We start from the raw sequence: 10,095 nt of genomic DNA on the forward strand, positions 1-10,095 counted from the left end.
GCTAGGACTCAGAAAGCTGATGTTATGGAAGGAAGGAAGGAAGATGGCTGAAAGGAAGGAAGATGCAGTGGTTGTGGTGGAGGTGGCCTCAGCAATGGTCATAATGGAGGCAAAAGATGGCATTGGTGCCAGGAGTAGCACAGATATGCTTGGGGCCAGCAGCACTGCAGATGGACACGGGCTGGCTGTGATTGAACAGACCCCAGCAGTGACAATGATGGAGGGTAGGGCTGCCTTTTTATCTTGGAATTCATATAATGCTGGCTTTGCTGGAAAAAGCAGGGCCATGGAGGCTCTATCCCCCTCCCCCAGACTTCAGAAGAAAGCCTAGGGAGCCAGACAATGTGTGGCAGGATCAGGATCTCTTCAGAGAGGCCTGAAGGAGGCAATTTATAAAGCTCTGAAGATGGGGCCAGAATGCAAGAAATCCCTGTGATTTAGAAATGCTAGGGATGTGGAAAGACCTTAAGGAAAGGCTGCAAGATTCCAGCCATGCAACCACACTGGAGAAGCAAAGATGTTGCCCATTGCAATCAACTGGGCTACAGGGGTGGGGCTGCTAAGACCCTTCGGAGAATTCATGCTGCTGCCATGTACCCCAGAAGCCAAAATGGAACCCCAAGTTGAAATCCTTGCCCTGCTTGATTTTGTTACATTTTTGCCCATTCCTTCTTTTTATGGTCCAATTACTCTTTTTAGATATACAAATGTTTACTCTTTGTTATTGTGTATTGGAACCATGTAACTTGCTTTTTATTTTTGATCGTCATTCTTTTTTTTTTTTTTTTTTCACAAGGACTCAAAAGAGTTCACCTTGAGTTTCAGAGGAGAATGGACTTTTCAGAGATCCTGAACCTATTAAGACTGTGGAAACTCTTGGAGTGAATTTAATGCATTTTTCTGGGCATGAGCTCCTCACAGCCAGGTATAGAATGTTATAGTTAGGTGTAGAGTGGACCCTTGAAGAGCTTATAGATTGGTATTTGGAGTTGATATAATTGGGTCATAAGGGTTGTAATCCCAGCAATGGATAAATCAATTTTAATGGATCTATCTAGGAGCTGGCCTAGCTGATAGGATGCTAGGTGATAGAGAAGGTAGTCCCTGGGGATGTGGCCTTGGGGAATATATAATAATATATGGTTCTTCCTCTCCTTTACACGCTCTTTCTTGCTTCTAGCCTTTATGATATGAGAGCAAATTCTGTTCTTTCCTGCCACCACCATGCCCTGACATTCACATTCCTGGCATCACATTGGACTGAACTCTAAAACTGTGAGCTAATAAAATTTTCCCCTAACTTGCATCTTCAAGTCTTTAGATTATGAAAATACTGAGAAATACGGTAAATATGTAAGAATAGCAATGCCAATGTCCATATCATGGATAGGGAAGGGGAGGAATGAGGAGAGAGGCAGAGGAAAGCTTACCACATGCTGTGTGCTGTATGTCATTATCACTTTGAACGACATTATGATGTGAGACTCTAGTGTGCCAATAAAAACATAAAAAGGTGATAATAGTACTTCTAAATTATTATATATAAATTCAGTTGATAAGCCAAAAGTTCTTTACTAAGCATGAAGTAAATATTGAAAAGGTTACATGAATCTGTGTAGAATATAAGCAACTATAATAAGCAGTTGTTGATTTTAATTCCTTTAAATGTTTCTGGGAAGACAAAAGTAACACAAATGCAATGATTAAAGATTTCTCAATTTCTTGGAAAGATGAGACAAAGTTTTGGAAACTTATAGGATTCTCCTTGGAGGGAGACATGAACAGGGCCTTAAAAGTTTAGGCAGGAGAAAAAAAATTAAAGAGATAGAAATAAGGAAAGAAGATGTAACATTTTCTGTTTTCAGATGATATGATGCTATACTTAGAAGACCCAAAGCACTCAACCAGAACACTTCTGGAGCTATAAACAAACTCAGTAGTCAAGTACAAAATCAACATAAAAGACAATAGTCTTTGTATACATCAACCACATATTCACTGAAAAAATGCAGAAAACAATTCCACTTCCAGTAGCCTCCAAATAATAAAATACTTAGGTATAAATATAACCAAGAAAGTAATATTTCTACAAGGAAAATTACAGAACCATTGGGAGGTAATGGAAGGAGACACAATAAATGGTGTAAAAATGTCCAGAGAATACTATGTACATATACAAAATTGTTTTATGTTGACATTTTTTTACCATTTCAGTATTGCCACAGTGATGCTTCATGACAACACTAATGCTGGATTGATATGCCATAGAGCTCATTGCCATTCAACCAGGAGTAATTATTTCTCAGTTGTCTATCTGAGGTCTAGTTGAGATTTAATGAGGACTAGAGAAAGCAGAATTTAAGTTCAACCAAAAATAAGTGAGGAAGGTCTTCATGTGTCTTCATCCTACCAGAACTAGTTACTAGGCATGAGCAGAGGGAGTAGCAGATGAAACAAAGCTCAGTCACCTAGGTGTATGGCAACATTTTGTCATGCCCTAACTTTTCCAAATTGATATATTTAGTTTGTATCACATAAGACATAATCTTTGTACTGGCAAAGCATATTTAAGATTCAATCTTATTACAGGAATTAATGATCTGTTGCTTTTATTTCTCAGTATTATTCATTTGTACTGCTGTTTCTTTACCCATTTACCTATTTAAATTTTTTTCTTACATAATAGTTTTAATTATTATCAATCTAAAAATGTTATTAACATTTATGTGCTTTAGTAAGATAGTCTTCTGTGATATTTTTATTGTTAGTAAAGTATTCCATTAAATTTTATTCTCTTAATGTGTTACATTTGTTTAACTCTACATTGGTTAAATAATTGGCTTAATAATTCTTAAATAAAATGTATTTAAAGAATTCTTAATTGGTTATTAACAATATTTGTAAAAAAACATACAACAAACAAACAATGATTTTAAGACTCTACATTCATGACTATATTCTTAGACTTACTTGTTAGAGTTTAAATTTTGAGGTAAAAATATGGTAAATTATGTTAGGGCATTTCAATTCATGGATGTATGAGATTGATAATTTTCTCTAAACCAGTCATTTAACACCTTTTCTTTAATGAAAAAAAAAGCATTAGATCAGGGGCAATAGCAACAGAACAAAAGGCTGGAGGAGAGAGGAAAAAAGAGAGTATATTTCTCAACTTTTATATGGACTCAAATTGTATGGCTACAATTAATGTTGACATAATTTATTAGGCCAATTAGAGCAAATATTTTATCCATAAAGGTAAAATAGTTCACAATGATTATGATTACTTCCATATATTAAAAGCTGTACATTTTCACATATCCTTATCAGACCATTTGTAAACCATAGGTAGGATCATCCATAATACATTTTAATAGATATACTCTATCAATTCAGTGAAAACATTAATCAGATTTATACTTTTAGTGACAATAAGAAAAGTGATTGATTTTTCTGGAGTTTATTTATTTAAAAATGTATTGTATTCCTAAATATTATCTTAATTTACATATACTCTGTTCCCTCCCCAATTTGCTAAGTGAAGTCCACAGTTGAATTCATATATTAAGACCAACATTCTTTTTTTTTCTTTAGTGTGTTAAAAAGAATGAAACCAATAGAACATTTTATAGCCACTTTCATCTTCTATTTAAAGCTCCAAGCCCATGGTAAAGAAAAATTAATTTATGATTTTTTACAAGCTTGCACTTTAAGTCATAAAGATCTTGCATTTTAAAGAGCCATATAAAGTTAAGTACTCTATTGAGCTTTACTTTTTAGATCTTAAATATATGTGTATTCTTTTCTTTGAACTATGAGGTGGCATAATTGTGAATTTTGAGATTTATGAACTTCAGAATTTCAGGTTTTCCAATTTTCAGAGAAGATGGACTTTAGCTAAGCCCATCACCCAACCATGTAATAAAATTATGTTCTCTGTACTGGTTTTCAGAATATTCACTTTGTAAAAAAATACATCATCAATGCAAAAGCTAACAACTGACATTTATGAAACAAATGCTTGTCCCTTATCTATGATAATTTTATCAACTTTCCTTCTCAAATTAATTTAGCTGCATATAGAATACATCGATTACATTTTATGTTCTTTAGCTCTTAAATACTTTTATAATATTTTTATGTCAAGATTAATATGGCAAGAACACCAATCTGTTATCTCAATTGTGTAAGCTTGTTTTAAAGTTGTAAGACTAGAATCCAATCTCCAGGGTATGGAATAAAAAGAAATTATAGTCTAAAATTTTTGGACAATTTAAACTTTAGAATATATTAAACTTATAAAGATACCAAGCTTGGTAATTTATCTAAAAATCTCTCATTAAAAAAATATTTTGGGGGATCTTATATGATTTGCATGAGTGGATTTATTATCTACAAGTTCATTTTTATAGAAAGACCTTAAATATATATAAATGAGATGTATTTTATTGTTTGTTTGTTTATTTATTTATTTATTTTATTGTTTATTTATTTATTTTATTTATATGTATTTTATTGTAAATAACATTGTTATTTACCTTTAACACTGTTAAAGGTAAATAAGTAATGCTTTAGGGAATTTTTTCACTTCATTGATAAATACTTAGATTAATGGCATATAATAGTTGCCATCTTCTTTTATGCATAAAGAAATAGGCCATAGATGGATGCACTTCTCTGTTATTAAAAATGCATTAGACTTGCCGGGCGTGGTGGCGCACGCTTGTAATTCCCGCGCTTGGGAGGCAGAGACAGGAGGGTCGCGCTGGTTCAAAGCCAGCTGCTCGCGCTGGCTTAGGAGACCCTGTTTCCAAATAAAAATATAAAAATAGGTCTGGGAGTGTAGCCTGGAGGTAGAAGGGCTTCCAGGAACCCCAGTACCACACACACACACACACACACACACACACACAAAAAAAAAAAAAAAAAAAAAAAGCATTAGACTGTAAAGCCCCTCGCATGTTGCAGGCAGAATTAAGTTTTTAAAAATCATTAGAACTATACTTAAATCACCAAAAATAATTTCAATAGACTTTACGCTGTGAAAATACATATATTACAATTACTTTCTCCTATTAATTTTAACCTCCTTCATTACATCACTTTAAGTGTTGAAAAAAAGCTTAACATAGTTAAATTTTTAGCGTTGAGTTTTATTAACCATAGTAACATATTTTTAACATTCTCAAGGATAACTTAAGGTTACACATACACACACATCTATAGACACTGGATATTTAAATCTTTATATTAATGATTGTCTGCATATATCCTTTTACAACTTGCTTAATTTGCTAAATATTACCATTTAAATGCACAACATTAAAGGTTATTTTTAATCTGCAATTTAATTCTGAAAGTGTTAAAATATGAATCATCCAAGTCGCTGAGTATGTCCCCTTGTGCACATGAAAGGTGCTCCATTGCTCCTTTAAACCCTGCTGTGCAGCAAATCCTTTCTTCAACTTAGTCCGTCTTCACAAGAATCCAAAATTGCTTATACAGTTACACATTTTGGAAGTTTACCATTTAATTCTAAGAGTTAAAAAGTAGAGTCATCTTAAATTCATAGCTTGATCTTATATCACACCTGGCCATGCTCCACTCACCTGTGTTAGGCACCTGCAATAAGAGAGGGATATACTATACTCAGTAACTGTTTCTCAGTCTTCTTTTCTCCCATCTTCTGATCAGGGCACACAAAAGAGGCATGAGAGGTAGAGACATAAAAGCTGCTCTGCTTATTAGGCAGAGGTGTGTGGCACCTAGAAGTGCCTGCCCTCCATCATGGCAGGATTTTCTCTGGATGTCACAGGACCCTTCCCTTCGACACAGCTGTATTGTCATCTTAGATGATCAGCTTGTCCACTGCTGCCTCAGAATCCTTCCTGTGAATCCATCCTGAGTTTTGTGAGAAAGAAAAAAAAAGGAGCTAGTTAGCTCTTGCCTAACTAGCAAAGTCCTATGAGGGAGCTGGGAGTCAATCAGGTGGCAACTTTTTGCCTCATTAATTTTACCCACAGGGAAAGTTTCTGTTTTCCCATCCAATACCCTGCTCCTAAATGAGCTAATAATAAAATCCATTGATAATAATATTTCAGACCTGCTTAAAACACTGAAAAAGTTTTTGCAAACTCAAACATCCATAGTTCTGTTCTTATGGCTTGCAGGTCAGTTTTTATAGTATTTTATGAATAACCTCCTTGTTTTGGGGGGAGGCTGAGGCAGGAGGATCGTGGTTTGCTGACAGCCTTGGCTACTTAGTGAGGTCCTTTGCAATTCAGTGAGACCCTGTTTAAAAATAAAATGAATAATGTGTAGTTCAAAGGTTGTATGCCCCTGGGTTCCATCCCCAGTTATACTACTAATAATAATCTTTTTATTTTTATACTTCCATAATGAGAGTCATTAGTAACATGGAGGTGGTATTTGTACAACCATTGCTACTAGATGAGCCCTAAAATGTGAAAAGTTTCTTAAAACTCCTTTTGAATTTATTCCATCTGTTCTGGATTCATTTTCTCTGTCTGAAGAATATTTGAATTTGTAGTTCTCGGATGCTACAAATAATAACAAAATCTCCTTTTTCTTCATTTTTATGTCTTTCACTTGAATTTTGCATTAGGTAGATGTGAATAATTTAACATTGAGATATTTTATCCTAAATTTTTTCCAGCTTGCCTTAACCTGCTATGTGCCAACATTCGATAGAGAATTTAAAACTTGGGACTTAATGGGTAAGAAGGCTATTTTTAGTGTAATAATACTTATGCTTTTATTTTTTCATTGACATTTTATAATTTTTACTCTATTTTATTTAGGGTATTCATGTGTTTTCTTGCCAAGAATATACTGAGCTTTGTTGAGTATGATAAATTATTTATTTTATCACCTCAGACAACAAGCCATTATTTTACTTTATTTTGCCAATTATTTGGTCCTTATTTCTGGAAATCCAGTAAGACAGGTATTGAACAATTGTCTTCTATATCTCAATCATTATTATGTAGTCTAAGTTATTATCCTTTATTTTCAAATCACTAATTCTCTTCTTAAATATGTTTAATCTGTTTAAGCTATTTTGGCATTTCTCTTTTATTTCAATACCTAGTTTGTTCTACTTATGCAACCTATTCCTCTTTCAAAATTGACTTTTCTCTTTTCATAATGTCTTTCTTAAACTTTATAAAAATGTAAACCATTCTTCTACCTTAAGTTTTTTTTTTTTTTTTTTTTTTGTGTGTGTGTGTGTGTGTGTGTGTGTGGTACTGTGGTTCCTGGAAACCCTTCTACCTCCGGGCTACACTCCCAGACCCATTTTATATTTTTAATTGGAAACAGGGTCTTTTAAGCAGGTTGGCTTTGAACCAGCAGGATCCTCCTGTCTCAGCCTCCCAAATCCAGGGATTACAAGCCACAACACCCAGCTACCTTAAATTTTTATTGGTCTAATCTTGATACTTATGGCTGTTGATTTTTCTCCAGGATGTTCATGTTATTTGCAATTTTTAAAATATATATGGCTTGGAATTTGCATAATCCACAACTGTTAAAAACAGTTTTCCTGTTAGGGTCTTTTCTATATTGTTTTGTGAGAGTATGCTTCAAAGCCATTTGTTTCTCTGTGTTTATAGCCAGAGAATTTTATTCCACTTTAAGTTGTATAACAAAAGTTATACAACTAAAACTATAAAAATGTAAAACGTTCTTTACAACATGATATTTTTCAGTACTCAAATATGGTTAAAATTTCTACCCAATTTCTATGCAAAGTAAAAATTTGAGCTTTCATATATCTACAGAAACTTATTTGCTCATCTCAAAAGAGATTTTTTAAATGATCCAGTGAGATTACCTCTAAAATTTGTGGCTGTGGAATAATCTCTGAGATAAACTCATATTCCTTGAATTACAGACCAGTGCCCTCATCTCTCTTCCTTGTGTAGAATTAATGCCCAAAACTTTTAGTGACCAATTCCACCTAGATGACAGTAACAGCATCTGCTTATGGCTTAACTTTATTATCAATTCACCTTTTATTTATAATAGTTGGTAATTTTCTTTTTTTTGCAAGCTTACTTATGCATTTAAGGTGATGTTTATTTTATATTATCCTTCTTTCCCAGGTATTTGTAGCAGAAAAATTTTCATTTCTATTGTAATACCATTTTACTAGACCTAAAACAAACTTTTAGCCACAGTTTAAGTTTTTTTTATAATTATACTTATGTCTTTTAAATTAAATTAGATAAACTAATTTTTATCAGATTTGCTTTTTTCCCCCAAAATTTATCCAAAGCAAACTAGAGGAATTGCAATGCAATTGTAATAAGATTCTAGCAAACGAATTTGACATTGATTATATATATTTCCCCTACCTATTAAATAAGAATTGTTCATATTGGTCTTTGCTCTATAATAGTTAAGAACATGAACTTGGAAGCCAATTTCTTGCACATGCTTTCCCCACCACAAAAAAATTTCACAATTTTTTTCTTAAGTATAGCATATTTTCAGTTTCTCAAGTGTAATGTGATGAAAATGTGCCTAACTCTCAAAGTTTTTTAATTGATTGCCTTCAATCAATACATTATATTGTTCTGGTAAGGTTACATTAGAATAACATAGAAATGCAAATCACAGTGGCTTGGCAGAAGAAACACTTATTTCTCAGTCACATCAAATCTGACATGCATCAGTGGGAATGTCCTCTGCCTGTTGTTCCCTCAGGAAACCAGGCTCTCTTTATTTTATAATGATTTTAGGTTATCACAAGCCATGTCCTCACATTACTTCCAAGGTCCTTTCAGCAGGGAAGAAAGAATGGCCAAGATACATTGGCTTGTAAATGCCCCAGCCCAGAAATAGCACAAATCACTCCTTTTCTCTATTAACTAGAAACAGTCATATACACACTCCTTAAATTACTTGAAGGCTAAATAACAAGGGAAGCGCATGGAACATTTGATAAGCAACACCTGTCTTTACCACAGCAGGAGCGCTTATAACAGATCCTTGCCCACATTAAGCCCTCAAAATAGGCTATTATTATAATAAGTAGCACTGTGATTCATAAATTTACAAATACAACTTTGCTAGAGTTAGGTTATTTCATTAAGATTCTTAGAAGTACACACATACTAAAGGATACAAATATTTGTGGATTCTTTTATTAAGGTTGTCAAATTCATTTTGAGGATAAGAGTGTTACAAATTTATCACACGCATTTGTCTGGGTATGTCAATTTCATCAGATAAGTGACAATAATAAATATGTTTTTCTAATGTATCTTTGAATTATCAAATCAACTTCCTAATTTGCCTTCATTAGCTTAACAAATTGGATTTTCTCTTAATTTTCATTTATTTAATTACTTTTGTGAGATTGAGCATTTTTTATATATTTATATTGGTCATTAGATTCTGGAATAGTAAAACTTATCTTATAAAATTTACCCATTTATCTAGTCATGGCTTCAGTGATTTTTTAAAATCAAATTATTTTGATTATTTATTTATGACCAAACAATTTATGTGGATTATAGTTGAAAATACTTGACTTCAATTTTTATGACCCTTTACTTTGTACATGAAAAGTTTTCTAAAGATATTTAAGTATTATTTTATTTTATTTTTCAAACAAATATTTATTTATTATGTATGTATGTATGTATGTATGTATGTATTTATTTATTTTGGTGGTACTGGGGTTCCTGGAAACCTTTCTACCTCCAGGTTACACTCCCAGACCTATTTCTATTTGGAAACAGGGTCTCTTAAGCCAGCAAGGCTGGCTTCGAACCTGCGCGATCCTCCTGTCTCCACCTCCCAAGCGCAGGGATTACAAGCATGTGCCACCATGCCCGGCTAAGTATTATTTTATATTCATCTCATTTTTGGAGTTAACCTAAATTTTGAAACTCATGTTTTATAGTAATCTTGTGAATTCAACATTATTGGCTTTATCTTATGGATGAAGAAATAGAGCCTTAAAAATTTAAATTTAGCCAGGCGTGGTGGCACACGCTTGTAATCCCTGTGCTTGGGAGGCAGAGACAGGAGGATTGTGTAGGTTCAAAGCCAGCTCCGCTGGTT

This window comes from Muscardinus avellanarius, assembly GCF_963383645.1.
Source record: "Muscardinus avellanarius genome assembly, chromosome: 14".
Taxonomy (NCBI): Eukaryota; Metazoa; Chordata; class Mammalia; order Rodentia; family Gliridae; genus Muscardinus; species Muscardinus avellanarius.